A 24,810-nucleotide genomic window follows, 5' to 3' on the forward strand; every position below is an offset into this window, starting at 1 on the left:
GGGTAGGTTTATATAAGCGTTGCTTCAACCTACACCCTTTCGGCAAAATCATTGCTCAAATTAGTGCTTTTTTTGTTTTCCTTTTTTTGTTGTTGTTCTTTGTTTTATGTGAAGATTGCCGAAATAAAAAAATAAAAAAATAAATAAAGTACCCCCTAATCAGAACAAAGCACTTTTGGTTGAAAAAAAGAGATAAAGAAGTAAAATACAGCACTATGTCATCAGTTTCTGATTTATTGAATTGCAAAACAGTGCAAAATATTGCTCATTTGTAGTGGTCTCTCTTGAACTATTTGGAAAAAAAAGATAAAAAATAATTAAAAACTTGTTGAAAAATAAACGATTCAATTCTAAATGCAGATTTCTCCACATAGAAGTAATCATCAACTTAAAGTGCCCTCTTTGGGGATTGTAATAGAGATCCATCTGGATTCATCAACTTAATTCCATCATTTCTTCACAAAAAAAGAAATCTTTAACATCAATATTTATGGAACATGTCCACAAAAAAAATATAGCTGTCAACACTGAATATTGCATTGTTGCATTTCTTTTCACACTTTATGAACTTACATTCATATTTTGTTGAAGTATTATTCAATAAATATATTTATAAAGGATTTTTGAATTGTTGCTATTTTTAAAATATTTTTTAAAAATCTCACGTACCCCTTTGCTCAAGTACCCCAGGGGTATGCGTACCCCCATTTGAGAACCACTGATCTACGTCACAGCAGCTCAGACAAGGAACGCTTGCGTCAGAAACAGATGCGGAAGCAAAAATCTTTACAACAAAGTTTTGCATAAAAGTGATTAATATATCATATTGTAGGTGTTTGTTGGAGCATTCACACGCAACTCCTTAAGGAATTGGCTTATCCAGTTTTTAATAATTAGCAAAAGTTTCTAAAAAAAAACAAACTCCAAAGTTTTTAACATTGAGGACAAACATGATTTTATTCCATTTTGAAAGAATAGAACAAAATGATTGCCGGCAGTAAGTCGAACACATTTCCAGTGAGGGTTGGACTCCGCCAAGGCTGTCCTTTGTCACCCATTCTGTTCATAACTTTTATGGACAGAATTTCTAGGCGCAGTCAAGGCGTTGAGGGGTTCCGGTTTGGTGACCGCAGGATGAGGTCTCTGCTTTTTGCAGATGATGTGGTCCTGATGGCTTCATCTGACCGGGATCTTCAGCTCTCACTGGATCGGTTTGCAGCCGAGTGTGAAGCGACCGGAATGAGAATCAGCACCTCCAAGTCCGAGTCCATGGTTCTTGCCCGGAAAAGGGTGGAGTGCCATCTCCGGGTTGGGGAGGAGACCCTGCCCCAAGTGGAGGAGTTCAAGTACCTAGGAGTCTTGTTCACGAGTGGGGGAAGAGTGGATCGTGAGATCGACAGGCGGATCGGTGCGGCGTCTTCAGTAATGCGGACGTTGTACCGATCCGTTGTGGTGAAGAAGGAGCTGAGCCGGAAGGCAAAGCTCTCAATTTACCGGTCGATCTACGTTCCCATCCTCACCTATGGTCATGAGCTTTGGGTCATGACCGAAAGGATAAGATCACGGGTACAAGCGGCCCAAATGAGTTTGGGTCTCTCCCTTAGAGATAGGGTGAGAAGCTCTGCCATCCGGGAGGAACTCAAAGTAAAGCCGCTGCTCCTCCACATGGAGAGGAGCCAGATGAGGTGGTTCGGGCATCTGGTCAGGATGCCACCCGAACGCCTCCCTATGGAGGTGTTTAGGGCACGTCCAACCGGTAGGAGGCCACGGGGAAGACCCAGGACACGTTGGGAAGACTATGTCTCCCGGCTGGCCTGGGAACACCTCGGGATCCCCCGGGAAGAGCTAGACCAAGTGGCTGGGGAGAGGGAAGTCTGGGTTTCCCTGCTTAGGCTGCTGCCCCCGCGACCAGACCTCGGATAAGCGGAAGAAGATGGATGGATGGATGGATGGATGGAATAAAGTGAATGTAACAGAAGAAAATGTGGAAAAGTGAAGCGCCATGAATACTTCTTGAATGCAGCGTATTAATTAACCAGCGTTGTTCTTGTCACTTGATGTCAACAAAGAAACCGAGTCGCTCGTCTTTGTACTTAATTGAAAGTATGAAAGTGGAACTAAATTAGATTTGAGACAGCATTGTAAAACATCAGCTTATTGGCGAGAAGTCTGGAGGAAACCAGCCTGATCTTTTAGCAGACATTATCGATGATGTCAGTGTGTTCACTATAGGATGAGCTAGCAATGTTGTAGAGCAGGGGTCGGCAACCCAAAACGTTGAAAGAGCCATATTGGACCAAAAATACGACAAAAAAATCCGTCCGGAGCTGCAAATAATTAAAAGCCTTATATAAATATGTTAAAATGAAGGGAACACATGATGTAAGTTTCTATATTAGTTATATTACCTATCAAAATGACTTTAAAAGTCTTATATGTGTTGTAATGAAGACAATACATGATGTGTCTATATTAGTTATTTTAGCCTACTATCAAAGGCTGATGCAAATCTTCGTTGACAGAAATGTTCTCTTTTTTATTCTACACATTTTTGCAACATTGGAAATAATTAGTAAAATGGAGGCTTTTCACAGGATGAGATAACTTCTGGAATTTACTGTCTTAGAATGGCCAAAGGTACAGATGTGTGTGTCCAAGTTTAAGGAAATGGCAAGCTGTTAATGGATTTATTACAATCTCTGCAAGCTGGGTAACGTTTGCTGTGGTCTGGAACAACATGACACACAACTATCAGAAATATACCCAATATTACATACAGACAATGTGTCATGAGACATGCAAATACAAATTAAATACACAGAGGACATAAGTAAAGGAAATTAAATGAGCTCAACTATAGCTACAAATGAGGCATAATGATGCAATATGTACATAAAGCTAGTTTACAGTTAGCACCGATTAGTTTGCTGTCATGCACTAACCTAGGGGTCGGGAACCTTTTTGGCTGAGAGAGCCATACAAATATTTTTAAAAGTATTTCCGTGAGAGCCATATATATATATTTTTTTTAACACTGAATACAACTATTTATGCGTGCATTTTTAAGAAAGACCAAGATTTTTAGAGTATAATAAGTCTCTTATTCTTTTTAATAACATTGTTATTCTGAGGCTAACCAACAATAAATAAAACACTTCTTGCCATTAGTGCGACTTCTTGAACAGGTGCGGTAGAAACCAGATGGATGGATGAAAATGCATGAGAATGTTTTATATTTTGAACCTTATTTTTGACACTGATTACCAGCGAAATTATTCATTACTTATCGTGTTAAGCAATGTCAGCTAAGATCTATCTGAGAGCCAGGTGCAGTCATCAAAAGAGCCACATCTGGCTCTAGTGCAGGGGTCGGGAACCTTTTTGGCTGAGAGAGCCAAGAAGCCAAATATTTTAAAATGTATTTCCCTAAGAGCCATATAATATTTTTTTTAACACTGAACACCACTAAACGTGTGCATTTTTAAGTAAGACCAACATTTCCAGAGTATAATAGGTCTCTTATTCTTTATAATAACATTGTTATTCTGAAGCTAACTGTGGAGGGGGCGTGGCCTGCGGGCCTGCAGCAAAGCAGGATGTTGCCAGGCCCGGCCTCGAAATCAGCGACAGGTGCGCAGATGGCCCACCTGGGCCTTGTTATGTAATCACCTGTCGCTCTGTTATAAGCAGCAGCCAGGAGGAGAGACAGGGTTGGGGCTGGAGCCAGAGCGCGAGTGAGGACGAAAGAGATAAAGACAATTGCTGGAAAGCAACTGAGAGAAAAATAAAATAAAACAATATTGTAACCCTAAAACAGGCTCTTGGTGGTCCGAAGAACCCCCAGGAGGGCAAGCCCCACACTAACCAATAATAAATAAATCACTTCTTACCATTAATGCAACTTCTTGAACATAAAAAAGCATGAGAATGTGTTATATTTTTAAAGTCATTTTTAACACTGTGATTACAAGTGGAATTATTCATTACTGATCGTGTTAAGCAATGTCAGCTCAGATTTATCCAAGAGCCAGATGCAGTCATCAAAAGAGCCACATCTGGCTCTAGAGCCATAGGTTCCCTACCCCTGCACTAAGCCTGATTAGCACTCCAACAAGTCAATAACATCAAGTAAGCTCACCTTTGTGCATTCATACACAGTATAAAAAGTTTGGTGGACAAAATGAGACAAAGGAGTCTTTCTGTGGCATTGTAGGAGATAGTTGTACACGTAAACAAACTGCGGTGAGTTCAAGGACCGCTGAAATGAGGACAAGACGGTGCTCGACAAATCATCTCATCAGGGTAACATGTTTAATGTTAACAGTAGGATTTCTAACAATTAGGATTTTCCTCTGACAGAAACAATAGTAAAACAAACATTATTTTTAAAATCTTAACACATCTTTGAAAAAGCTCCAGAGAGCCTCTAGATTTGCAGGTTGCTGAACCCCGTTGTGGAACCTCAACTCGTTAGGTTAGAATGAAAGAACAATCAAATAAAAATACCAGGATTTGAGTGACAAGAGAGCTCTTAGTTTTCTATTTTGGTCGAAAATATTCCAATTTCCTAGTAAAAAAGGACCACTTACGTAACTTGGTAGACATTCATCGTAATGTTGTGTACATTTTGTGCAGCACGATGGTGATGTGATGAACTAATTACCAATCTCTTGCCACATTGCTGGGTGGGGTCTGCATGTTTTCTATGCTTCATTATTTGTGATTCAGACCCAACTGTCTTCTCTTCTTCCAGCAGCCACTGTTTCCATGCCCACGCTGCGTGTGCCTGCTGAGATGACAGGTGACCCGAATTAACTAATTATGATCTGTTCCAATTAAAAAATAATGATTGGATGCAGCTTCTTGTTGAGTATTCACCTGACGCTGATGTGATTGTTGATGCCGGTAGAACTTTTGTGAACTCATACACAGGCGACAAGATATTTTTTGTGGTTTATGATTCTATTGAGAATAGTGACAATTTTAACCCTCACTATTTGCACATCACGTGCTGTGCCGAGGGCCCGAGATTCCGTTTTTTTGAATAAGTGCATGTCATACGTCAATTAATGAACGACAAGGTGCTTCATACAAACCCCGTTTCCATAGGACTTGGGAAATTATGTTAGATGTAAATATTAATGAAATACAATGATTTCCAAATCCTTTTCAACCTATATTCAATTAAATGCAATACAAAAACAACATATTTGATCTTCAAACTCATAAACTTAATTTTTTTTTTGCAAATAATAACTTAGAATTTCATGGCTGCAACACGTGCCAAAGTAGTTGGGAAAGGGCATGTTCACCACTGTGTTACATCACCTTTTCTTTTAACAACACTCAATAAACCTTTGTGAACTGAGGAAACTAATTGTTGAAGCTTTGAAAGTGGAATTATTTCCCATTCTTGCTTGATGTACAGCTTAAGTTGTTCAACAGTCCGGGGTCTCCGCTGTCGTAATTTACGCTTCATAATGCGCCACACATTTTCCATGGGAGACAGGTCTGGACTGCAGGCGGGCCAGGAAAGTACCCGCACTCTTTTACTACCAAGCCACGCTGTTGTAACACGTGGCTTTGCATTGTCCTACTGAAATAAGCAGGGGCGTCCATGATAACGTTACTTGGATGACAACATATGTTGCTCCAACAGTCCGGCGTCTCTGTCGTATTTTAGGCTTCAAAATTGTCAGTGGGAGACTGGCCTGCCTGTAGTCCAGACCTGTGTAGTACCCGGACTCTTTTACTTTGACGCCACGCTGTTGTAACATGTGGTGTGGCATTGTCTTGCTAAAATAAGCAGGGGCGTCCATAACATTGCTTGGATGACAACATCTGTTGCTCCAAAACCTGTAAGTACCTTTCAGCATTAATAGTGCCTTCACAGATGTGTAAGTTACCCATGCCTTGGGCACTAATTCATCCCCATACCATCACACATGCTGCCTTTTGAACTTTGCGCCTATAACAATCAGGATGGTTATTTTCCTCTTTGTTCTCAAGGACACGAATGTCCATAGTTTCCCAAAAAAATTTGAATTGTGGACTCGTCAGACCACAGAACACTTTCCCACTTTGCGTCAGTCCATCTTAGATGATCTCGGGGCCCAGAGAAGCCGGCGGCGTTTCTGGATGTTGTTGATAAATGGCTTTTGCTTTGCATAGTGGAGCTTTAACTTGCACTTACAGATGTAGTGACAAACTGTATTTAGTGACAGTGGTTTCTGAAGTCTTCCTGAGTCAATGTGGTGATATCCTTTTAGAGATTGATATCGTTTTTTGATACAGTGCCGTCTGAGGGATCGAAGGTCACGGTCATTCAATGTTGGTTTCCGGCCATGCCGCTTATGTGGAGTGATTTCTCCAGATTCTCTGAACCTTTTGATGATATTATGGAGCGTAGATGTTGAAATCCCTAAATTTCTTGCAATTGCACTTTGAGAAAGGTTGTTCTTAAACTGTTTGACTATTTGCTCACGCAGTTGTGGACAAAGGGGTGCAAATATTTCATGGAAGCTGCTTTTATAACCCATTCATGGCACCCACCTGTTCCCAATTAGCCTGCACACCTGTGGGATGTTCCAAATAAGTGTTTGATGAGCATTCCTCAACTTTATCAGTTATTATTGCCACCTTTCCCAACTTCTTTGTCATGTGTTGCTGGCATCAAATTCTAAAGTTAATGATTTGCAAAAAAATAAATGTTTATGAGTTTGAACATCAAATATGTTGTCTTTGTAGCATATTCAACTGAATATGGCTTGCAAATGATTTGCAAATCATTGTATTCTGTTTATATTTACATCTAACACAATTTCCCAACTCACATGGAAACGGGGTTTGTATGTGATTTTACTAGCCCATCCCTGCTATGGTACTGACCACAATTTAAATGACACATTTCCCACAGCCTCTTATTGTCTCCCTTGGTGCACAGTGTGAGTGGTGGGCCTGTAAACTATTGTTCTAGGATTGAATGTTTATATATACTGTAGTACAAGCCAAAAGTTTGGACACACCTTCTCATTTCAATGTGTTTTCTTTATTTTCATGACTATTTGCATAGTAGATGGTCACTGAAGGCATCAAAACTGTGACACCTGTGAAGTGAAAACCCTTTTCGGTGACTACTTCTTGTAGCTCATCAAGAGAATGCCAGGAGTGTGCAAAAAAGTAATCAGAGCAAAGGGTGGCTATTTTGAAAAAAACTAGAATATAAAACATGTTTTCAGCTATTTCACCTTTTTTTATGTAAGTAGATGACTCCACATGTGTTCATTCATAGTTGTGATGCCTTCAGTGAAAATCTACAATGTAAATAGTCATGAAAATATTTATATATACAGTCGTGGTCAAAAGTTTACATACACTTGTAAAGAACATCATTTCATGGCTTTATTGAGTTTCCAATCATTCCTACTATTATTTTTTTGTGATAGAGTGATTGGAGCACATACTTGTTGGTCACAAAAAACATTCATGAAGTTTGGTTCTTTTATGAATTTATTATGGGTCTACTGACAAATGTGAGCAAATCTGCTGGGTCAAAAGTATACATACAGCAATGTTAATATTTGCTAACATGTCCCTTGGCAAGTTTCACTACAATAAGGCGCTTTTGGTAGCCATCCACAAGCTTCTGGATGAATTTTTGACCACTCCTCTTGACAAAATTGGTGCAGTTCAGCTAAATATGTTGGTTTTCTGACATGGACTTGTTTCTTCAGCATTGTCCACACGTCTAAGTCAGGACTATAGGAAAGGCCAATACAAAACCTTAATTCTAGCCTGATTTAGCCATTCCTTTACCACTTTTGACATGTGTTTGGGGTCATTCTTCTGTTAGAAAACCCAACTGCGCCCAAGACTCAACCTCCAAGCTGATTATTTTAGTTGTCCTGAAGATTTTGGAGGTAATCTTCCTTTTTCATTGTCACATTTATTCTCTGTAAAACACCTGTTCCATTGGCAGTAAAACAGGCCCAGAGCATAATACTACCACCACCATGCTTGAAGGTAGGGAATTAAAGGCCTCACCTTTTTTCCCTCCAAACGTATTGCTGGGTATTGTGGCCAAACAGTTACATTTTTGTTTGTGGGATGTGCAAAAGTGAAACTTGCCAAAGGACATGTAAGCAAATATTAACATTGCTAGCTGTATTTCCTTGAATTGCCGCAGGGCATATAGTATGCGCCTGCCTTGAATTACTGCCGGGTCAAACTCGCTTCACAAAATTAGCGCACGCTTAGTATTACCACCTGGTCAAACTTGTGACGTCACGAGTGACACTTCCCCTGTCATCATTTTCAAAATGGAGGAGGCTCATTTCAATACCGGTAATTTGAAATCGCATAAAGGGAAGAAGATTAAGAGCTATTCAGTAGGATTTAAGGTCCAAGCTTACATCACACTCAAATTTGTACTGCATACCTTTGGTAAGTGCCGGAGTGAGAAGAGGTTTTAAAATAATTAGCGCATGCTTACTTTTACCGCATGCCTTTGGTAAGCGCAGGAGTGAGAAAAGGTTTTAAAATAATTAGCGCATGCTTACTTTTACCGCATGCCTTTGGTAAGCGCAGGAGTGAGAAGAGGTTTTAAAGTAATTAGCGCCCCGGCGGCAATTCTAGGAAATACGGTACTTTTGACCCAGCAGATTTGCTCACATTTTCAGTAGACCCATAATAAATTCATAAAAGAACCAAACTTCATGAATGTTTTTTTGTGACCAACCAGTATGTGCTCCAATCACTCCATCACAAAAAAAATAAGAGTTTCAGAAATGATTGGAAACACAAGACAGCCATGACATTATGTTCTTTACAAGTGTATGTAAACTTTTGACCACGACTGTACATAAATACATTTTCAACTCTTTCAAATTCTTCCCTTTTTTACTCTTAAACCTAAGGTGTCCCAAAAACAACAACAGTAAAGTAACAATATGTGTAAAACGCAATCAAAAATAAGAGAACGGATCCATATCGATCCAACCCTACAAGTATCGACCACCTCGGTCTTGACCCCATCGTTATTGATATCGATCCGCCAACCCTCGACGTGAGACTTAGTGACGCAATGAAGGCAAAAGTGCTGAGGACGTAGCCCAAAATAAACAGCAGACCTTTTGATGTAGTTTGGATATTTTCAAGTCCGATTGACATGGACTTGTTTCTTCAGCATTGTCCACAACCAAAGACCCAATGATGATTTTAGGTTGTCCTTGTCATGATCTGCTACCCGGATCATATGTTTTGTGGATTTTCGAGTTTGTTTGTGCACGTCCTTGTTTGTTCTGTCACCATGGTAGCTTATTTGTTTCACCTGCTCCTTGTTTCCGGACTCAAACCTGTTTGATGATTACCATGCTTATTTAAGCCTGCCCTTTCAGTTGACTCGTTCTCGCTTCGTAAAGTTTTGTTGCACGCAACTAGTGACTACGCTGATTCCCCGATTCTGGTAAAACCTCCTTTGTACTTGCTAGTTTCCGCGCTAGGCTTTTGTCTTTGTCTAGCTCCCATGCTAGTTCTGTTGGTTTTGTGCCTCGTGCTAGTTTTTCTGCTCGTAGTCTGTTTTTAGTTTAAATAAATCTACATTTCTTACCTTCATGCTGTGTCTGAGCCCAAACTGCATCTTGAAAGAACGCCTCCTCAACAGCATGCCCAGCAAACGTCACAGTCCTGAAGAATTAGGAGGTAATCCGCCTTTTTCATTGTCCCTTTTACTCTCTGTAAAGCACCAGTTCCATTGGCAGCAAAACAGGCCCAGAGCATAATACTACCACCACGGTGTTTAACGGTAGGAATGGTGTTCCTGGGATTAAAGGCCTAGCCTTTTCTCCTCCGAACATATTGCTGGGTATTGTGGCCAAACAGGTTAATTTTTGTTTCATCTGACATCACATGGACAAAGATAAGACCTTCTAGAGGAAAGTTCTGTGGTCTTGGGCACAGTTGGGTGTTCCAACAGGACAATGACCCCAAACACATGTCAAAAGTGGTAAAGGAATGGCTAAATCAGGCTAGAATTAAGGTTTTAGAATGGCCTTCCCAAAGTCCTGACATAAACATGTGGACAATGCTGAAGAAACAAGTCCATGTCAGAGAAACAACACATTTAGCTGAACTGCACCAATTTTGTCAAGAGGAGTGGTCAAAAATTCAACTAGAAGCTTTTGGAAGGCTACCAAAAGCGCCTTATTGCAGGTAAACTTGCCAAGGGACATGTTAGCAAATATTAACATTGCTGTATGTATACTTTTGACCCAGCACATTTGCTCACATTTTCAGTAGACCCATAATAAATTCATAAAAGAACAAAACTTCATGAATGTTTTTCTGACCAAGTATGTGCTCCAATCACTTTATCACAAAAAAATAAGAATTTTAGAAATTATTGGAAACAAAAGACATCCATGAAATTATGTTCTTTACAAGTGTATGTCAACTTTTGATTGCGACTACATAAATATATTATCTTTAAAGGCCTACTGAAATGAGATGTTCTTATTTAAACGGGGATAGCAGCTCCATTCTATGTGTCATACTTCATCATTTCACCATATTGCCATAGTTTTGCTGGAAGGGTTTAATAGAGAATAGAGAATAAAGTTCGCAACTTTTGGTCGCCAATAAAAAAGCCTTGCCTGTACCGGAAGTAGCAGACGATGTGCGCGTGATGTCACGGGTTGTGGAGCTCCTCACATCTGAACATTGTTTACAATCATGGCCACCTGCAGCGAGAGCGATTCGGAACGAGAAAGCAACGATTTCCTCATTAATTTGAGCGAGGATGAAAGATTTGTGGATGAGGATAGTGAGAGTGGAGGACTAGAAAAAAAAAAGACAAGGCAGTGGGAGCGATTCAGATGTTATTAGACACATTTACTAGGATAATTCTAGAAAATCCCTTATCTGCTTATTGTGTTACTAGTGTTTTAGTGAGATCTTATAGTTGTACCTGAAAGTCGGAGGGGTGTGGTGACCGCCAGTGTCTCTGAGAGAAGCCACGTTCCTCGACGAGGTGAGGCGAAGGCAGCCGGTCGGGCTGGGCTGAGCTTTTTACCCTCCTACTCCACGGTGAAAGCATCCCACGTTCGGTGGCGGCCGGTCTGAGGAGGCAAGAGAGCCCGCAGCTGCCTCTTTGACAGGTGCACGAGGAACGACGCAAGCTCCGCTCATGTCTATGGTAAGAGCCGACTTATTACCACAATTTTCTCACCGAAACCTGCCGATTGACATGTGGTCGTGAACCATGTTTGCTTGACCGCCCTGTTCCATAGTAAAGCTTCACCTTCGGGAATGTAAACAAGGAAACAACGGCTGTGTTTGTGTTGCTAAAGGCAGCTGCAAAACACCGCTTCCCACCTACATCTTTCTTCTTTGACGTCTCCATTATTAATTGAACAAATTACAAAAGATTGAGCAACACAGAAGTCCAGAATACTGTGTAATTATGCGATTAAAGGAGACGACTTATAGCTGGGATCGGGCTGGAACAAAACGTCACGCGCACGCGTCATCATACCTCGCGCGAAATTTAAAATTGCAATTTAGTAAACTAAAAATGTCGTATTGGCATGTGTTGCAATGTTAATATTTCATCATTGATATATAAACTATCAGACTGCGTGGTCAGTAGTAGTGGGTTTTGGTAGGCCTTTAACTCTCTTTCAAATGATTCCCTTTTTTTACCTTCAAACCCTTCAGGTGCCCAAAAACAATGTGTAAAATCAATCAAAAACGTGCACTTCTATGGAAACAACAGAACTGATAAATATCGATATAGTATCGACCAATATCAATTGTCTTTCCGGTCGCCATTTGTATCGATCCCCCCCCCCCCCCCCCCCCCCCCCCCGACGTGAGACTCAGTGACGCAATGAAGGCGAAAGTGCTGACGACACAGCGCGAAATTAAACAGCAGCCCTTTTGATGTAGTTTGAAAAATTTCCAATGAAAAAGAGGGCCAACTTACGTAACGTGACGGCTGAGTAGAAAAAAATAAAATAAAATCAAAATATCGATGTGAAAACGGGAGGGACGACGGCAGCTCGTTTGAATGAAAATGTGAGTATTTCCTGGTTGGAAGATGGAGCTCTCCATCCAAAAATGAAGCATTGTGTGCACGTATATATGTCTTTTTTTTTTTTTTACCTCTTTGACAGCGTCCCTCCCCTCTTTTTCTCTCCTCCTCCGCTCCCTCTCTCATGTGAACCGGCAATACACACACACTTTCTGCCACACCGGGGGAATAAAGGCGGAGGATTGACTCAAACAGCGACGCTGCCCTCCTGGATGTCTCATCTAACACGGTACGTTGGCTAATAGTCCCTTCTTTTCTCTTTTTGTCCTTTTGAATGTCAAAGCTCGAGTTTGAACGTCAGTCCGTCCTATTCCCGAACAATTGCGGTGTTTTGTTGTGTTGTGTTGCGTTGCTAATAAATAAAAATGGCTACGCTGCTTTTTTTTTTTTTTTTTTTTTTTTTGCCATAGCGGGTGACGTCACTGATATGTATGGACTTTTAATGAGGAGGAATGACACAGTGCAGGGGTGTCCAAAGTGCGGCCCGGGGGCTATTTGCGCCCCGCAATTGCCTTTTTTTTAATATAGCAATATTTTTAGGCCATATTGCGTATACGATATATATTACAATATTGTGCCTTAGCCTTAAACACTTGTTGCCATATTTGCCAACCGTGAGACCTCCGATTTCGGGAAGTAGGGGGCGTGGTTAAAAGGGGAGGAGTATATAAATTGCCAGAAATAGCCAATTTGCTCAATTTACCTTTAACTTTGTTATTATTAATAATTATTGATATTTATCTTTGTGGAAACACTGATCATCTTATTGATTCCATCCATCCATTTTCTACCGCTTATTCCCTTTTGGGGTCGCGGGGGGCGCTGGCGCCTATCTCAGCTACAATCGGACGGAAGGCGGGGTACACCCTGGACAAGTCGCCACCTCATCGCAGGGCCAACACAGATAGACAGACAACATTCACACTCGCATTTACACACTAGGGCCAATTTTAGTGTTGCCAATCAACCTATCCCCAGTTGCATGTCTTTGGAAGTGGGAGGGGCTTATCCCCAGGTGCATGTCTTTGGAAGTGGGAGGAAGCCGGAGTACCCGGAGGGAACCCACGCAGTCACGGGGAGAACATGCAAACTCCACACAGAAAGATCCCGAGCCTGGATTTGAACCCAGGACTGCAGGACCTTCGTATTGTGAGGCAGACGCACTAACCCCTCTTCCACCGTGATATAATTATTGATATTTATCTTTGTGGAAACACTGATCATCTTACTGATTGTCATGTTTTAAATAGTTTTAAATCCAATCTGCACTTTTCTAGCTGTATATATACTCCTCCCCTCTTAACCACGCCCCCACCTCCCGAAATCGGAGGTCTCAATGTTGGCAAGTATGCTTTAAGTTCATTATTACTTCTATGTGTAGAAATCTTTATTCATAATTGAATCACTCGTTTGTTTTTCAACAAGTTTGTAGTTATTTTTATATCTTTTTTTCCCCCAAATAGTTCAAGAAAGACCACTACAAATGAGCAATATTTTGCATTGTTATATAATTTGATAAATCAGAAACTGATGACAGTTTCTTCATCTCTTTTTTCAACCAAAAATGCTTTGCTCTGATTAGGGGGTACTTGAATCAAAAAAAATGTTCACAGGGGTACATCACTGAAAAAAGGTTGAGAACCACTAGTCTAACTTGTGTATTGTAATGTGTGTGAAGCCACTGCTCATTCTTGGCTGCTTATGTCACAAGTTGTGTGCAAGCCTCACTGATCAGCTGTTTCAGTGTGTGCCCAAGCCTGTCAAACACACCCACTTGTAATTACACGCACACACACACACACACACACACACACACACACACTGCAACAGGGAAATATAACCTGCACACTGTAGAGACCAACATTTCACAGGGGAAAATGCATTGACTGTTTTTCCCCTGCATGCTGCGACAGGTACATGTGTGACATGCAAGTACTTGAGTCCAGGGTAGAATTTTTGTGCCTAAGGTTTATCATTTAGGTTCATTTCGAACGACATGATACGCCGCCGTTTCCAAATCGTCTCAACGTGTTCGAAAAGGAGTAGGACGAAGCGAAGCTTATTTGTAATCATACCCCTCTTCCATTTCATAGCAATTACTAGCACATTTGATATACTTCCGGTTCTCAATTTGTACAGTTTGCCGCATAAATAAAGTATTAATTCACATAGTGAGATGAATACCCAGCAAGCACAAGACATTGATACAACGTTGATTATACATACTTGTCCTTGATGGTTGGGAAATGACCATATTTCAATGGTCAAATCATCGTCACAACCTGACGTTGCATAAACGTTGTCAAAAAGTATGTTTATTTGGTAGAATATTGTATATTTGTATTGTAGAATATTGTTTGGGAAATGACCAAAAATGTCAGAACCCAATGTTGATTGAACGGCGTCAAAAAGTATTTTCTTTCAACGTTGTATTTGTGTTGTAAAATACTGGTTTCAATGGTCAAATCAACGTCAGAACTCGATGTTGATTAAACGGCGTCAAAAAGTATGTTGTTTCAACGTTGTATTTGTGTTGTACAAACCCCGTTTCCATATGAGTTGGGAAATTGTGTTAGATGTAAATATAAACGGAATACAATGATTTACAAATCCTTTTCAACCCATATTCAGTTGAATATGCTACAAAGACAAGATATTTGATGTTCAAACTCAGAAACTCAATTTTTTTTTGAAAATTATGTAGCAATTACTCAAAGCGGTTTTATGAGGTGTTCCTGAGCCCATGTGGTGATATCCTTTACACACTGATGTCGGTTTTTGATGCACTACCGCCAGAGTGATCAAAGGTCCGTGATATCATCGCTTATGTGCAGTGATTTCTCCAGATTCTCTGAACTTTTTAAAGATTTTACGGACCGTGGATGGTAAAATCCCTAAATTCCTTGCAATAGCTCGTTGAGAAATGTTCTAAAACTGTTCGACAAGTTGCTACAAAGTGGTGATCCTCTCCCCTTCCTTGTTTGTGAATTACTCAGCATTTCATGGAACCTGCTTTTATACCCAATCATGGCACCCACCTGTTCCCAATTAGCATGCACACCTGTTCCATATAAGTGTTTGATGATCATTCCTCAACTTTATCAGTATTTCCACCTTTCCCAACTTTTTTGTCACGTGTTGCTGCCATGAAATTCTAAAGTTAATGATTATTTGCAAAAAAAACAAACTTATCAGTTTGAACATCAAATATGTTGTCTTTGTAGCATATTCAACTGAATATGGGTTAAAAATGATTTGCAAATCATTGTGTTCCATTTATATTTACATCTAACACAATTTCCCAACTCATATGGAAACGGGGTTTGTAGAATACCAGTTTCAATGGTCAAATCAAGGTCAGAACCCAACATTGATTAAACGTTGTCAAAAAGCATGTTGTTTTGAAGTTGTATTTGCGATATGTAGAATATTGGTTGTTCATTTAGGATATTGGTTGGGAAATTACCAAAGATTCAGTGGTCAAATCAAGGTCAGAACCCAACATTGATTAAACGTTGTCAAAAAGCATGTTGTTTCAACGTTGTATTTGTGTCGTAAAATATTGGTTGGGAAATGGCAAAAATTCAATGGTGAAATCAAAGTCAGAACCCAACATTGATTAAACGTTGTCAAAAACCATGTTGTTTAGAAGTTGTATTTGCAATGTAGAATATTGGTTGGTCATTTAGGCTATTGGTTGGGAAATTACCAAAGATTCAGTGGTCAAATCAAGGTCAGAACCCAACATTGATTAAACGTTGTCAAAAAGCATGTTGTTTCAACATTGTATTTGTGTTGTGGAATATTGGTTGGGAAATGGCAAAAAATCAATAGTGAAATCAAAGTCAGAACCCAACGTTGATTAACCGTTGTCAAAAAGTATGTTCTTTCAACTTTGTAATTGTGTTGTAGAATATTGGTTAGTCGTTTAGAATATTGGTTGGGAAATGACCAAAGACTCAATGGTGAAATCAACCTCAGAACCAACATTGATTAAACGTTGTCAAAAAGTAGGTAGTTTCAATGTTGTATTTGTGTTGTAGAATATTGGTTGGGAAATGACGAAAGATTCAATGGTCAAATTAACGTCAGTTGGATTACTAATTTACAAGAGTCGGATTACTAATTTAATATTGATATTAGAGTGGGATCCGGGCCCTTCTGTAGTGGAAAAGCTGGGCACCAAGGTCAGCAAGGTTAAGAACCCCTGGCATAGATGACAGGTTCTTTGCCACACATGGCTAGAATGTATAAAAAAAAAAAAGCATTATCAGGATATTGTATATGTCGCGCAACCCCAGAGCATATGGCTGTCCGGGCGTCATTTGGTGGAAAATATACAATTAAATAAAAAAATATTGATTTTTCAGTGTAAAACCTTGCTGGAATAAGTTTAGACAACCCCAGTTCATTGGTTGCATCTTATCACTTTCGCTTTTTTAAGGGTTATCTTATCTCAGTGTGTTGTTACGCGACATCACATCACAAAAGACACACATGCATGTGTGCACGCACACACAGGCTTGCCTCATCTACATGCATTCAACTCGGGGATTAAAAGGCCAAGAAACCTCACACATGTCCTCTGTGCGCTGCCTTGTAACTGTCTTTAACCTTTTTCAAAGCCCGGTACCCTACACCAGTGTTTTTCAACCACTGTGCCGTGAAATATTGTCAGGTGTGCCATGGGAAATTATGCAACTTTACCTAAATTATGCCCAAAATATTTTTTGAAAATCAATAATTATACTCTGCCAATAATGTGCCGTTGCTTAGTGTCTGTGCCGTGTAAAACTCGGCACGGTAACCACGTAATACTCCATGTCAGTAGGTGGCAGCATTGCTTTGTAAAAGTCGGAATGTGTCTGGTAGAGATGCGCGGATAGGCAATTATATCACCCGCAACCGCATCACTAAAGTGGTCATTCACCCGCAATCCACCCGAACCAACGTTTTATCAAACCCACACCCGCCCGTTGTTATATATCTTAGTGTCTGTGCCGTGTAAAACTCGGCACGGTAACCACGTAATACTCCATGTCAGTAGGTAGCAGCATTGCTTTGTAAAAGTCAGAATGTGTCTGGTAGAGATGCGCGGATAGGCAATTATATCACCCGCAACCGCATCACTAAAGTGGTCATCCACCCGCAATCCACCCGAACAGACGTTTTATCAAACCCACACCCGCCCGTTGTTATATATGTTAGTGTCTGTGCCGTGTAAAACTCGGCACGGTAACCACGTAATACTCCATGTCAGTAGGTGGCAGCATTGCTTTGTAAAAGTCGGAATGTGTCTGGTAGAGATGCGCGGCTAGGCAATTATATCACCCGCAACCGCATCACTAAAGTGGTCATCCACCCGCAATCCACCCGAACCAACGTTTTATCAAACCCACACCCGCCCGTTGTTCTATATCTAATATAGACGATGCAAGGCATCAGTGAGGTTAGAAAGTAGTTCCCTCCAAATAGCACAGACACAATGGCTTTCTTGAACTGATTTATTTGAAGGTTTCCTTTCCCTTCATATTCACAGTGAAAACTGTAATAAATAAAGCACGTTACAAACATAAAAATAATATGTACAGCATGTGGATCAAACATTTGTCCAAGTAAAATACCAACAAATGACAAACAAATACCTCATTGGCCTGCTTGCTTATTTTAGGAGGAAATTGTGATCTTCTGGCTCTTATAGCCCGAACGCTTAAAGTCCTTGTGAAACTTTTTGGTCTTTGTAACAATCAGTCGCTCTCTTTCTCCCTTCTCATTACATCAAAAAAAAAGTGTACTCATACCCGGAAGTAGCTTCCTTACATCCGTCGACAGACCAAACGAGACACTTCAAAATAAAAGTATGCCCACATACTGTTTCAAAGAGTGCTGCTCGTTTTTCGTATGTGGGTAACAACATTTAACTATTTATAAATGGTTGATTTCTATAGGCTAGTAAGGTAAAGTGTTGTACCTGACAAGTTTGGGCTACCTTGCTTCTGCAGCCTTCATCAGAGGTGTCACGTGATGTTAGCGTGACGTCTGTGACGTGATATATGGATTGTACCATCAACCATTTATAAATACACGTCAGTAGGCTAAATGAACCTCTTCAACATAACATTGAACTATGTATAATGTAGCGGCTGGCTACGGGGTGTTAGCCAATGACTTTGGCTGGGGGGCGGGACTTCCGGGAGAGATAGGGACGTGACGTTGTCGACAGGAAGTGAGAGTTCGAGTTGTCCCGGGAAAAGCGTTAAAGACATGAGAGCTGTTGTGTAGTTGTATTACATCTTGTGCAATAAAGACAAGACAAACGAAGAAGTTGTATGAGCCTACATTCCTGGGATTATTACAATATATATTTCCGAATTGGTTCAACCGCCACCCGCCCGAATCTATTTAAAATCTATTTTTTTGTCATGTCACCCGCCCGACCCGCGGTTTATCCGCGGACTCCACGGTCGTGACCGCAAACCGCGCATCTCTAGTGTCTGGTGAGACAAGGATAGTTTATTGTGAACGTGGACCCCGACTTAACAAATTGAAAAACTTATCCAGGTGTTACCATTTAGTGGTCAATTGTACGGAATATATACTGTACTGTGCAATCTACTTATAAAATTCTCAATCAATTAATCCCAATATACAGACCACAGTGGGAGGCAGTGTGCAGGTAAAAAATATATTTAATGCTTAAACCCAAAATGAACGAAAGGGAAAGGAAAGGCTACGCAAAACGAAAGTCAAACTGAACTGGCTACAAAGTAAACAGAGACAGAATGCCGGACGACAGCAAAAACTTACAGCGTCCACAAAGAACATCCGTACGTGACACGACAATCAACAATGTCCACACAAAAAAGGATAGCAACAACGTAAATAGCCTTGCTTGCTAACACTGCAGGTAAGCGGAATAGCGCTCAAAGGAAGACACCGACAAAACAGGAAGGGCCACCAAAATAACAGCGCAAGACAAGAACTAAAACACTACACACAGGAAGACACCAACGCACTCAAAACAAGGCACGGCGACCTGGTGGAGTTACATTTTTTACCTTTTTCTGCTGGTGGTGTGCCGCCGGATTTTTTTTATGACAAAAATGTGCCTTGCCTTAAAGGTTGAAAAACACAGTATCCCATACTGGGGATTGCAAGGTTGTCTGTGTTGCTGTGGTAATTTGTTCAATATTACCAAACACACCACATCTAGAAGAACGTCAGCTCAGTATAATCTATTTGTAAGAAAACCGAACAAAATTGAAACCACAAGCCTTTAAATGGGATGAAAAAAGGACAACCGCCAGGAAAAAAAGCAAGTCATGAATAACTTCATAAATAAAAAAAATAATAATGCGACAAACTTGGCCTTGCTTGGAAGCTAAAACACATTGCCCTTCCAACAGTATAAGTATAATTTCTCCACTGCTGAAACTCACTGACCAAGCAGCATAAATTTGTTGTTTTAATATCGCCAAGCAGCTTCAAAGTCTTGCATTTACTTTCGTACCAAAATCCTCCTTGTAGACATTACAGATGCAGTGAAAAAAGTGTTTATTTTGGATAGCTCTTGTTTTTTTAAAGCATTCACCCCCCAGTTTAATAGGTTTAGGTCAACGGTTCTTGACCTGGGTTCGATCGAACCCTAGGGGTTCGGTGAGTCGGCCTCAGGGGTTCGGCGGAGGTCAAGACACACCCGACTCATAGTGTAAATAAAAACTTCTCCCTATGGGTGTATTATTGTTACGACAACAGCAGAAGTCGCACTGATTTGCAGGTGTGCAATTTGTTGTGAGTTCATGCACTGTGTTGGTTTTGTTCAGGGTTCATTTTGTGCACCAGTAAAAAAACCTAACTTTGTCTTGAATTTGAAAAAAATAAATACATTTATTTTTCACTCAAGAAGGGTTCGGTGACTGCGCTTATGAAACTTGTGGGGTTCGGTACCTCCAACAAGGTTAAAAACCACTGGTTTAGGTCAACAGTGGCTTTCTACTGTTTCATTGTCAGTCTTGTCATTAGACATTTCATGTTGTGCATGAATTTGCAATTCAAACTGGCTTAGATGAGGTTTCAAATGAGCTCCTATTTTGTCTACTCATGCACTCACATAATGTAGAACTTAACCCGGAATGTAATACAATCAATACATCGCCAGCATTGACTTCTTTTAGTTTCCTTTTCATCCACCGTGTTTAAAGGTTGCTGAATGAGCACATATTTGTCCAAAAGTTGTTTCTATTCAGATAACAAGTGCAAGAATAGTTCCGTGGCCATCTTGTTTTCCGACTAGGTAACTGGAACCCTCATTACTCGCTGTGACGTCAATTCCAGTCTTGCAACTTTCAAGGTTAATGTAACGTACCACAAAGACACACCAGGATTTGGTACCCCTGGATTCTAATATTTCAGCATACAGTGGCTGTTACACAAAGCGGTAGATGTACAGTATATTCATCAATGTTGGCTGTAGGATTTCTGATAGTTGATGGTTGTGTGAGTTTAAAGTCCTTCAGGGTTTTCCATCACAGCATGAAGCTCTTGAACCCTGGGCTTAAGAAAGAACGCTTGTGATACGCTGGAGGTTATTACGCTATGATCCATTTGTACCGGAAAGTCAGAATTAGGGAGTTCCTATTTGAAAGTTTTAACTGAAACACCCCCTGAAGTTGGAGTTCTTACTCGGAGAGTCCTCACTTCCCCAAGTTGGCTTTCAAATACAGCTGTTCCGAGTGCGAACAATAATAGAAGCTTCCGTGATAGCCGTTATCAGGACTTCTGACTAGTTTTTGTCGTACAAAATCAGCTGAATGCTATGTATTGTTGGATGTTTATATATGGTATTGTTACTGTAGTGTGAATTACATTTTTTCATGTGGTATATGCCTAATACATCGCTAGCAACGGCTTCTTTTAGTTTCCTCTTCATCCCCTGTGTTTAACGGTTGCTGAATGAGCACATATTTGTCCAAAAGTTGTTTGTATTCAGATAAGTGCAAGAATAGTTCCGTGGCCATCTTGTTTTCCCACTAGGTAACTGGAACCCTCCTTATTCGCTGTGACGTCATTCCCAGTATTGCAACTTTCAAGGTTAATGTAATGCACCATAAAGACCAGGTGTAGGTACACCTAGCAGCACATTGGGATATATAAATACAAATGTGATTGATCTCTAACACAGGCAACATACAATTACATCTGTGTAATGCAGTACTGTTCTATACGACGGGAAGGCATTATTAAATAATGGCATCTATGGGAATGTCGTAGCATTATTACCCCCATCTTATTGTTATGGTCAATGCAGCAATCCGTGTGTTAGATTTAATTAGCCGGATTATGTAATGAAGTTCCAGGTGAGTGCATATGGTTGTATAATTGAGTGTGAATCTGATCTTTAATAGTGCTGACAGTGCAATAATAACCTTTTTTGCTGCTCAGTGGTCATGCGGTTGCTCCTTGCCTGATCAGGGCTTTAGTCTTAGCACTGGTGTTCACTCGCTAGCGTTCCCTCTGACTGCACCATTCAGTCGGCTCACTTGATGTTTGGAGAGAGGAGGGGATGCTCTTTCATGATTTATTCTTTACTTAGGACTGATATCCGTCTTTTAGATGGGGCGGGGCAACATTGTAAAGAGTTCTCCGCAGTAGTAGCTTGGATAGTCTGATGCTTTGCAGTGAGCCAGCAGGTTCTACTGTCCCCCCCCCCCATTGTCATTTCTGTTGTGTATTCGGAGTCATCTCCCTGGCTCTCTTTTTGAGTGCTGCCTTTGAACAACACCCCAGACTCTCAGAGATGAGCGTTATCATGTTGTTGGCTGGCTTTGATGTGAGGTAACGATACCCCAAATCTTACTTCAGCATTTCCAAAGTGCCGCACAAGCTCCAACAGTGTTGGGGCATGTAGGGGAAAGCGGATGGCTGATGCATCTTTTAGGTGGTTAATTCCCCTTCCGGTGCTTTGCGAAAAATGCTCATCTCACAATCTGCCGTATTTGCGTACGTGTGCATGCAAAGTTTGGATTTGAGTGATTAGACGAATTGGTGTGTCTCAAAAAAGACAATACTAAATCAGTTTACATACGGCAGGGCTATTCAAATGGTTTGATTGATTGAAACTTTTATCAGTAGATTGCACCGTACATATTCCGTACAATTGACTACCAAATGGTAACACCCGAAAAAGTTTTTCAACTTGTTTAAGTCAGGGTCCACATTAACCAAATCATTTTTGCAGGAAATTCCTTAAAACATGAGAAAAACTTGGACCACTGTAAACAAATTGACTGATCCTTGCATTGATATTTTAACCTTGCTAGCATACGTAGAACACCGGGGTCCAGTCGTGTGATTTACATAACCGAAAGGCTTTCCTCAAGTCAACCCTTTTAAAGGGGATCTTGCATGTAAAACCTAGTTTTCTTACCTATCGGTACCCGTTTTTTGTGTAGTTGGGGTCTGCATAAGTCCCGGAAACTTTAAATAAAGAGAGATATTTATAAAAAATATTGCTTTACTTCATATTTTCCCCAAATGAGCTGTTTGGAATTTGACCCATTTGCGATGTTTTCCCCATTGGTGACGTCAGCGGATATCTCCATATATGGTAAGGTTTTACTCAAAAAGCTTTGTGCGAGTTCGGCATTGTAGTCCGACAATGTAGTCAATGGGGTCCTTCTTTTTCTCTGTCCTCTACTGGCTCGTAGAGCCACATGCATCCTCCGCTGTTGCCATTTCTACTATAAAGTAGCGTATAGTTCTAACGAGGGTTGTCCCGATACCAATATTTTGGTACAAGTACCAAAATGTATTTAGGTACTTTTATACTTTTCAAAACAAAGGGGACCACGAACAAATGTCATCATTGACTTTATCTTAACAGAAAATGTTACGATACATTAAACATATGTTTCTTACAGTACTCAAAGAACAATATTAGAAGATTGAAATATACGTTTAAAGACACTAGGCTTTTCTTATTGCACTCATTTCAAGTTTTAAATTGTTCTTTATTACATAGAGCCTAACATAATCTAAGATTAGGTTAGAATATAATTTAAAACTTTATTGACATTGTATTAAATGCTTAATGATTTATGTTTGTCACTCTTGGTCTTTGCTTTAAAGGGGAACATTATCACAATTTCAAAAGGGTTAAAAACAATAAAAATCAATTCCCAGTGGCTTGTTTTATTTTTGGAAGTTTTTTTCAAAATTTTACACCTGCCGGAATATCCCTAAAAAAAGCTTTAAAGTTCTTGATTTTCGCTATTTGCAATGCGACTATCCATTTCCCTGTGACGTCATACAGGGCTGCCAATACAAACAACATGGCGGTTACCACAGCAAGATTTAGCGACATTAGCTCGGATTCAGACTCGGATTTCAGCGGTTTAAGCGATTCAACAGATTACGCATTTATTGAAACAGATGGTCGGAGTATGGAGGCAGATAGCGAAAACGAAATTGAAGAAGGAATTGAAGCTATTGAGCGAATAGCTATTGACGCTATTCGGCCATAGCATGGGTGTACCTAATGAAGTGGCCCATAGCATGGCTGCCTTATTAGCATCGCCGGTAAAATGTGCGGACCAAACCATCAGGACTTTCGCATCTTGTGACACTGGAGCAACTTAAATCCGTCGATTGGTAAGTGTTTGTTTCGCATTAAATGTGGGTATCTAGTTTCAAATGTACATACAGCTAGCGTAAATAGCATGTTAGCATCGATTAGCGTAGCATGTTAGCATCGATTAGCTGGCAGTCATGCCGTGACCGAATATGTCTGATTAGCACATAAGTCAACATCATCAACAAAACTCACCTTTGTGATTTAGTTGACTATCGTTGCAAATGCATCTGCAGGTTATCCATACATCTCTGTGCCATGTCTGTCTTAGCACCGCCGGTCAAATGTGAAGACACTTTGGTACATTCAATGGGGGTCTGGCGGCAGATTTCTTGCCAGTGGTGCAACTTGAATCCCTCCCTGTTAGTGTTGTTACACCCTCCGACAACACACCCACGAGGCATGATGTCTCCAAGGTTCCAAAAAATAGTCGAAAAAACGGAAAATAACAGAGCTGAGACCCGGTGTTTGTAATGTGAAAATGAAAATGGCGGGTGTATTACCTCGGTGACGTCACGTTCTGACGTCATCGCTAAAAGACTGATAAACAGAAAGGCGTTTAATTTGCCAAAATTCACCCATTTAGATTTCGGAAATCGGTTCAAAAAATACATGGTTTCTGCAACATCAAGTTATATATTGACGCTTGCATAGGTTTGGTGATAATTTTCCCCTTTAAGACAAATACAATCATTCCTAAATACTAAAAAACACTACGGCTAAAATTACACAGCTAAGACATTTAGAAGGTAAAAGACACATTGTTCAAGATAAAACACAAATTGTAGGAATTTTTACAAAATTCAGTCTATTCACAAGCATTAGTTTGCGCTAAATGGGCGGTTTGGACTGCACTATTAATTGTCAACAAGCCGCATGTGTGCGCCACTATGTATCTGTATGTGGACAGCAGGGGAGCTAACTATATTACCTTTAAACTCCTGGCTTGTGCAGGTCTGGATGATTATTTAAATGTTTACCTACACTCACTATTAATGTGCCTCGGCTCTGTAGGTCACCGCCGCACGGAAGCATGTGGATGAAGAAAAAAATTATCAGTATTTTTTAAAGACAGTATTGTATCGTTAAGAAT

General features: G+C 40.4%; 1 protein-coding gene and 1 long non-coding RNA gene across 8 annotated transcripts in view; one reads left to right on the forward strand and one right to left on the reverse strand.

Annotated features, from left to right (window-relative positions):
- The window catches only part of LOC133535174 (uncharacterized), a 13,711-nt gene extending 1,868 nt beyond the window's left edge, over positions 1-11,843 (reverse strand). The window contains exon 1 of the long non-coding RNA XR_009802171.1: positions 10,964-11,843. This is a non-coding gene — a long non-coding RNA (uncharacterized LOC133535174). The remainder of the gene's footprint in view (positions 1-10,963) is intronic.
- A 22-nt stretch (positions 11,844-11,865) lies between these two features.
- Positions 11,866-24,810, forward strand: part of LOC133535173 (band 4.1-like protein 1) — a 229,924-nt gene continuing 216,979 nt past the window's right edge. For 2 of the 7 annotated variants that reach the window (XM_061874732.1, XM_061874733.1), the window contains exons 1-2: positions 11,866-12,072; positions 12,263-12,317. The gene's annotated coding sequence lies outside the window, so the exon portion shown is untranslated. Of the gene's footprint in view, positions 12,073-12,104; positions 12,318-24,810 lie in introns of those variants that run through there. The other 5 variants (XM_061874734.1, XM_061874736.1, XM_061874738.1 and 2 more) reach the window with 5 other exon arrangements.

Source organism: Nerophis ophidion, linkage group LG16 (assembly GCF_033978795.1).
Source record: "Nerophis ophidion isolate RoL-2023_Sa linkage group LG16, RoL_Noph_v1.0, whole genome shotgun sequence".
In the NCBI taxonomy this organism is placed as follows: Eukaryota; Metazoa; Chordata; class Actinopteri; order Syngnathiformes; family Syngnathidae; genus Nerophis; species Nerophis ophidion.